The sequence below is a fragment of the Alosa pseudoharengus genome, unplaced genomic scaffold (assembly GCF_046254945.1).
Source record: "Alosa pseudoharengus isolate Yale_2024_CS ecotype anadromous, Long Island Sound unplaced genomic scaffold, YU_APseudo_1.1 YU_APseudo_1.1_scf_1, whole genome shotgun sequence".
Taxonomy (NCBI): Eukaryota; Metazoa; Chordata; class Actinopteri; order Clupeiformes; family Clupeidae; genus Alosa; species Alosa pseudoharengus.
The window spans coordinates 40,991,356-40,999,899 of NW_027468564.1; positions in this window are offsets into that span (position 1 = coordinate 40,991,356).

An 8,544-nucleotide genomic window follows, 5' to 3' on the forward strand; every position below is an offset into this window, starting at 1 on the left:
ATGACGTTGGCCAATCGTGAAACGTGGGGACGCACAAGACCGCCTCTATTTAAAAACAATTACTTCCGCATTCATGAGCGAAAGCTTAATCTACACTGCAGTCATTTTTTGTGTCTAACCTATAACATCAAATAAATCAATTGCCATCAGTTGTTGTATGGTATGCACGTCCATAGTGGGATACACGCACAGCACTATTAAAGCGCATTCGATATCCAAAATGTTAGTAAAGGCGGAGCTCCATCTGTAAGATATATGACAGAATTCTACACGTGAGATAACTTCGTTTTTAAGACAATTGATTGGTCAGTGGGCGGTAGATTACACGATTTGAGCTATAAACTTAGCACATAACCTCCTCCCGACCAGGGGGATATTCCATCAACCTCGCTAATGAAGGCGGCGCTTAACAGAAATAGCCTGGCTTGAACTAGCGTAGACTTCCACTTGGGGCTGAAGCCGTTCCATTAACTCAAGTTAGCGGCATCTTGGTCTCGTTTATTCAAGCGAGGTTAAAGTCAGCTTCATCTCTGCTCGTGCACGAGGTAGAACAGTAGACCAAAACAGTAGATTGACGAAAAGAGGATATATGTCGTAAAATTAAGACAATACTAGACGATTTCTGTTCGATTTGGCAAGCGCCATCTACAGGATTTTCATCGAAAGTCATCAAATTTAACATCGAGAGAAAAAAATAGATTGCCTACAGAAATGGGAGAATATTGAAAGCATACATTTAAAACAACAATGCTAATGGTTTTGAAATCAATTGCAATATGATTGGCTTCACTCTTGAACACATAGGTCTACAGTCTATGCTTGAACAAAACGAGTGCATGAATAAATAGTATAAACTCAAAAACAACTTATGGATATGCATATAGATATTCAAAACTATCTATAGCCTAGCTTACGTTCTTAGATTAAAAGAGTTCATTCACTCCAAATTATTGTCTAGGTGTAGGTGGTCATAAAATAAATTAGTATCAACATAATAGGCTTGTCTCCCATAAGTCCCAAAGTGTTTTGAAATAAAATTATCTGAAATGCAATGGCTTTCAATTCAATGTATGCCTAATATTTAATCTGTGTAGCACACAGTTGATTTGACATTCATGAACAATCGTCGACACATGAAGCAGTTTTAATTATTAGCTGCCTAGGCTACAGAATAATTATCCTTTGGCTTGCATCAGATATAATAGGCTATAGCCCACTGGCAAAGCTGTCACTGAACAGCCTACCAAATGTGCATGACCCTTTATCAGCAGTAGACATATGTCTTTCATCAAAGATTATAACTAAAAATGCCATTATCAAGGTGATAAACAACGTAGCCTTAACACTTCGTATGGGAAGCGAACCTGCGAACACGCAAATAGGATTTACATTATTGCCGTCGTCGCTGCACGTTAGCCTACACCACCACCGAACGTGTAAGGACTCAGAGTCACGATTACTAACCTAGCTAATCGGATTTTTAGTTAAAATATTTGATGAACGTAATATCGTCATACATGCTTGACTAGAATGTGTAATGCCATTCTTGGTAGGCCTGTTCAGAGAAAGCATTTGCAGTTGGCTATAGCTATTATATTGATGCAAGCAAAGGATAATTATTCTGTAGCCTAGGCAGCTAATAATTTACAACTGCTTCCTGTGTCGCGACTGATTGTCTTTCACTGAATTAGCTTCAAATTAACCTGTGCTACTGAGCAGTTAAATCTTGGCATACATTCCCATGGTTACCAAGCTGGGATTCACGTTAACCTCATTAATGGAACGGAATTCTCACTAAAATTAGCGAGACTTATCGAAATAAGCCAGGTTTGGCCTTTAGCGAGGTTGATGGAATACCCCCCAGGTTTGGTTGACAGCATAAGATACCATGGCGATATAGCGACACTAAAACAAATCCACTTTCGTGTCACAGCATACCCTAGTTTTGAGCGCAACATACCTCGCTAACCCACTAATCGAGATTCGTAGTACACCCCAATGATGTAGACTGATTTGTTTTGTCTCAGTGAAATTGCTATTTTGTGTTTTGACTTGGAAAAACAGACTTGTGTTTGTTTTGATGTGTGTAAATAAACACCAATACTTACAGTAAAGTTTGGATCCCTGTATGTTTACAGAACTCTGACAAAAGTATGACCTCAAACTGACATAGTCTACCTTGTGCACAGAGAAAGCAAAAGCCAGATGTGTTTTTTATTATTACTATTGTGATGGCTTGTGTTTACTGTTTGATACGAAAACACCATTTCTACGAAGGTGTGAAGAGTTAAGCAAGGTGTGTTGGCTTTTGCAAGAGAACTACGATGTTTTGCTGATTGGGTGAGAGGTTTTGCCATTTGTGTGTAGAGTTTTGCAAAAAAAAGCCATAGTTACAAAAAATGTGCTTAAGCAATCAGAAAAAACTGTAATAAGGGACCGTTCGTTATTTATAAACGGGATCACCGGAGGGATTTTGAGTGCTTCGATCAAAAGTTGCATGACCCTCCCCTGCCTGCTATAAAATTTACAACGACCCTCCAGCAGCATTTTCAAAAATGACATGACCCTCCCCGGCCAATTGTTGATGTCTTCCGCCCACGCTGTTACGCGATATGCTATGATAACACATCAACATATATGCTACCGTTCTAAAATCAACCTCTGCTTTCTGATCTTACACATCACACTTCACCAAGATGGTGGCCATTTCAGTAGATTTACTCCCTAACATTGTTGTGGAAACACAATATGGAAACTAAATGCACACTTCCTGCAACTGCATTAGCCTACTTGAAAAGTTACTCCTCTAGTCAGTATTCACATGAAATAAAACAATAAAGCATTGAGACCATTCAACGAAGCACACTGGGTAATAACAAATTCAACACATGAACTTGTTGCTATGGACTTGTCTCTAGGCTTCCTCAGTCATTGTAAAGCTGCCGAAGAGCAAAACTCAATTTCTCAGACGAGCGTCAATTTGGGAGCTTGCTACACTCCTTCCTTCTCAAATGACTTGAAAAGGCCGTTTGCACAATTTCACAAACTAGATGTACCGCAGAGCGGTACAAAATATGACCGCCGTCCAGTCCAGCACATTTTTTCCACAAAAATAAATCACGCTGAAAGGCCTATATGATTCTAACTGTCTCACTAAATTGCATTATCCACACTCAATTCTCACTGATATCTGCTAGACAACAAGTACCAAAACATGATTAGTTCATAGATTTCACATGTAAAATTGATTTTATACACCCCACCTCCATCTTGCCTGTTCATAATTCTAAGAAATTCTTGAATTGTGTGCATGTTTATGTTATGTGTGTGTGTGAGTGTGTATGCGTGCGTGCTTGTGTGTGTGCCTGCGTATGTGCCTGTGCAAGCGTACATATGTCTACTGTGTGAGTATGTGTCATACGTATGATTACTGTGAATGTATGTGTGTGTGTGTGTATCTGTTTGTCCACATGTGTGTACATGAAATGGGTTAACATGACCCCTGGAGGCAAACATACGGAAAAAAATGGTCATCCTAGTCCCTACAGTTCTCAAGATATTCACAGAGAACTGTGTCTGCCTACCCTCCTTTCGGGGGGTCCAGTACAGCTTCGTGCAGTTTTGACTATGTTAGGTCACAGATACCTTTAATTACAACACCTCATTTTTACTTTTTTGTGTTTAACTAGGTGGCGCTATACATGAAATGAGTGTTTATGGAATGGGTTGACATGGCCCCTTGAGATCAACATACAAAAAAAAAATGGTCCTCCTAAACCCTACGGTTTTCGAGATATTCACAGAAAACTGTGTCTGGCCTACCCTCCTTTCGGGGGGTCCAGTCCAGCGGGGGGGCTACAGATCAAAACGAAAAACGATAGTTCCATGCTATCCATGTGGGGTTACATGCCCACCAAGTTTCGTGTACTCCGGTCTTTCAGTGTCCCGGGAATCATTGACGGAAATTTGGGCATGCGAAAAAGAAAAAAAAAAGAAAAAAAAAAAATTCTAAACCTATATGACCGCCGCTTCGCTGCGCGGCGGTCATAATAATAGCCATACATGTGTATAGATTTGCTAGGAGTGTGTTGATCATTTGGAAATTGAGTGTAAAGCAGAATAAGTGCTGTGCAGTGGATTGTACCTACAGTTGTGCAAAGTGTGTGTTACAAAATTGCAAACTGAGTGCAAAGCAGTGTTTGTGCTTTTAGTTTTGCGAGTGAGTGGTTTAGCTATAAGCATTAATAGTTTAAGAAATTGTGCTATAAGAATCACAGTTGTGTTTAAGCATTCAGAAAAAACTGTAATCAGAGTGCTCATCGTTCCTTTTACTGTTTATGACAAAACATGAGAGTCTGTGTGAGTTTTATGAAGGGCATGCTTGTCTGATGGTCAAGGATTGTTCAGGCTTTGTTTGAGCTAGCTGGTCTATAGTGAAGAATGCTATTAAAATTGTCTCCTTTATTCCAAATGGAGACACAGTTGACCGAGTAGTTCCAGTGTAGTTAAGAGCAGGTAAAAACTTGAGGCTGGCTTGCGAAAGAATAGTTCTTTATTCTGGATGTAACAACAGAGTTCTGGTAACCCTGTTGTACGCACAGCACAGCATAGTGTTGCAAGGTGAAGCCAAGGTAGGAAACTGAAGCCAAGATCTGGGAAACTCCTGGATAATTATAATACCAGAACATTCACGTCTGGGGTCAAATTGGAGGGGGGGAAACAGACAGTGATATAGCCTTATTCAATTAAGACGTCTTGTGGGGGAACAATTAGTTAGGTACACCATTTGCTATTGTAAGGTGACAACATTCTGTCTGCTTACAATAAACATCCTGTCCTCGCAGTTTCGGCAGTATTAAACAAAGAACCAAAAGAATGACATACAGAAAACCACTAAAATCTAACAATAGCTAAATTTAATACAAAAGCCTAACTGGAGGTTTGACAGAGCATAAGATTAAGTTGTTGGCTGTGTTCCAGTAATTTGTCATTTTGCACTCCTGCACACTTAATTATTATGACCGCAGCTAGCGAAGCCAGTGAAGTGGTCATATAGGGATTGTCAAAGTTTTTTTTTTTTTTTTTTTTCGTCATCTACTTCCTGAATTTTTGGTCAACGATACCCGGGACACCAAAACACCGGGGCACATGAAATTTGGTGGGTATGTAGCCCCACTAGACTTTTACGAAAAAATGTTGTTTGGTCCCCGGGGCCACTCCCCCACCGCGTTGGGCCCTCCGAACCCCAAAAAATGCTGTTTTTCCTAAATAACTACCTGAACCGTGGCACCGAGGATGAAGAATTTTTTATGGTATGTTGGTCTCAAGGGCCCACATCAAACTAGCCCATAATCACTCATTTGTGATTTGCAAAATGAAAATGCAGTATCATTCTGCTTTAATCGCCCCTATCTTCAGTTAAGATGTTCAGAACTGCACCAAATTTTATGTGTATGATTAACCTGACATTCTCTGGGGGTATGCCAAGTTTCGTAGAATTTCATCCATGGGGGGGTCTAAAAAAATTAAGTTATGTGTACATTTAGTGACTGTACACTCATTTGCCTGTAGATGGTGGTGCACACATATATACACGCACACACACACAGGCATGCACATACTATTGGTATCTGCAATTAGAACGGCCGATACATTATTACAAATTCAGTAGGATTAAAGGAAAACCAAATATTCATCATTATTATTTGGCTGCATTTCCAGTATTGGCGTTACGTAGTCGTTTGTCCACCAGATGGCGCATCGTTGCAGTGAGACGTAATTTTGTTGGAAGTTAATCTAAAGTGGGTTGGAAAGACAATAGATGCTTCCTACAAGGACAACACTGTAGTTTACCGCAGAGAACGTCTAATAAGGGTAGGATGATTTTCACATGAAATGTAATTCCCATTTCTTCTTGAAGCCGAAAAAAATCTGAGAATGTTCATCAGACAAGCTTCGTTTTTAATGCAGGTACGTTAATCTTATACAAGTTACGTATATCAATAGCCTACGATCTAGGTAAAATAATGTTAGGCCTACCGTTAACATTGGTTGAGTGATGGAGGCCAATTTGATTAGGCTATTGGTGTATTTGTAGAAAACCATAAATGTGGTTACCAAGCAAATTGATATCAGCGCTGTAATTTACCTAATTGTATCTTTCAACTGTCATCTCATTCTTTTCTGACACTAGCCTACAGGAGCTAAGTGAGTTAGCCACACTTAGGCCTATATTTTTCTAATGGAAAATATAGGCCTACCTGAAAGATAACCTGTCTATGAAGCATCCTAATCAGGCTGGGACATTTCTGCTTGCTAAATAGGTTTTTCTGCTGTTGATTCACTCACAGTCCTTGGTGGCCCTGTCAGTGCTTTGTAAAGTGTTGCATTAAGACCACAAGTTTCGAAAAGCATCTGAACTGACGTTCATTCCCAAACACCGCTACTTCAATCCTCTATTTTCAAAGGTGTTTCAAGTAACGTTAAGGAAAAGCATGGCTAACTAGGGCTAAGACGACGTAATTGACTAGACTACATATCACAATGTAGATTTATTAACGCACCCGTGATGATCTACATCTCCATTTAAACCAAATGTTTTAAAGCGCACTTTGAGAGACATATCCAGGGCAGGGCTGTACCTGTTTCACGTGCTACAAAAATCATTCTGTGCGATGGATGATTTACCAACGTTACGACTGATACAGTTTTGCCTATGGCTATACATGCGTGAGACTGAGACACTTGTTTGTTTGTTTGAAGTGCAATTTCAATTCAATTTATTGTGCTTATATAGCACCAAAACATTACACATGTATCATGGCGCTTTACAGAATGTAGGCAATCAGAGAAAAAGAAAAGAGGGAGAAAAGAAAAGGAAGAAAGAAAGAAGGAAGGTCCATGGGTAACAGGGGCGAGGAAAAACTCCCTAGAATTGGAGATACATATAGGAAGAAACCTCGAGCAGATCCACGACTCAAGGGCCTGACCCATCTGCCTAGGGTCAATACGGACAGTAAGGTCTATAAACAATGACAAATGCATATGACAGTCAGGTGTGGAGAATAGGACATGGTGTTTACAGCACCTGAGGTGAAAGTTACAAAAGGTGGGATGATTACGTATCCGGTATGATAAAGCATAATCATGATTTTAGTGAGAGAAAGTGCAAAAGTCCGGCGTCGGAATTGTCCAGGAAAGAAAGTTGTGAGGGGGCCAGTGGTGGGTCAGCAGACAGGCCAGAATCCGGGCAGAGTTGTCATAGGCAGGTGATGGGGCTGTACGGGCCAGGAGTCAAGGATGGGACTTCAGGTGGGATGGGTAAGAGGAGGGCCAGGCACACGGATGGTTGATGACTGGTGATGATATACCTCACAAGTGAGGTACAGTAAGGGAGAAGAAAGAGAAATGTAGAATGGGTTAGTATTACTTGAAATCAATGTGAGTGTTTAGGCTGTGAGAGGTGAATCGGTGTGCTTTGATTCCAGCTTGGTAGTTGTAGCAAAGTCCTTTTAGGCAAGTCCCTCCACTCGGCGGCCATATACCAACGTTTTATGGGCACTCATCGGGCACAGTCTTTGGGTCGAACTGCGCATGCGCAAGGCTTCACGACACCAATCTTGCTCCAGCGGCGAGATCACAACACATGATTGGCTCAATGTATTCACATCACACCACATGATTGGCTCAATGTATTCACATGTCGACGTTTTGCCGAGGTAGGGGTGGGATATGTGTAGACAACGGTCATATTGGCGTGACAAACTAGCCCCATGCATTTCTATGGAGTATTTTTTGAGTGCTGTGTCTCCACATTAGAAAGTCTCTGGTTGTAGTCTATGCGATTAAAAAGCATGTGTGTGTGTGAAGTATCCAAACAATGATAACACTTTCATTATGGCTGCTTTAGCCACAGACCTTCAGCTAGGCTACTGTACAGTGGGTCCCATTTAGAAGTGGCCACTTCATTCGCGCTTTCTGTGATTCATGCAGCTGGCGCAGAATTTTAATGAAGGCCCTTTTGGACATGTCAGTTATTTGTACCACTGGTTAGATGTAAAACTGCATTTCGTTTTAGGTATTTAATTTGTGCATTGACAATAAAGTTGAATATCATATGAACTAAAGATGACTAAAATCTTGCATGTAGAAGAAGAAACATTCACAAAAATCCATGGCATGACCTCTCTTTTTGATAGCTGTTGAAAACTGCATGGAAATTACAGGGATTGTTTTGTTTGTAAATAAATAAATAAATAAATAAATGCAAAACTGATACCTTCTGCTTTCCCCAAATACAATGTAGCCTACAGGTGTACATGACCTTTCATCAGTCCAGTTGCAATGGATGAACTGTGATGAACTGCCCTACTTGTGATTGTTTAGAGATTTTAAAGGTTTTATAACAATGCTACAAATTTTTTTGGCTAGTGCTACAAATCTATTCACCTTCGCAGCGCCAGTAGCCTACTTTCTGTGCGGCCCGCACACACACACACAGGCATGCCAAACAACACAAGTTTCAAGAGTGGGGGATGGAGTAGA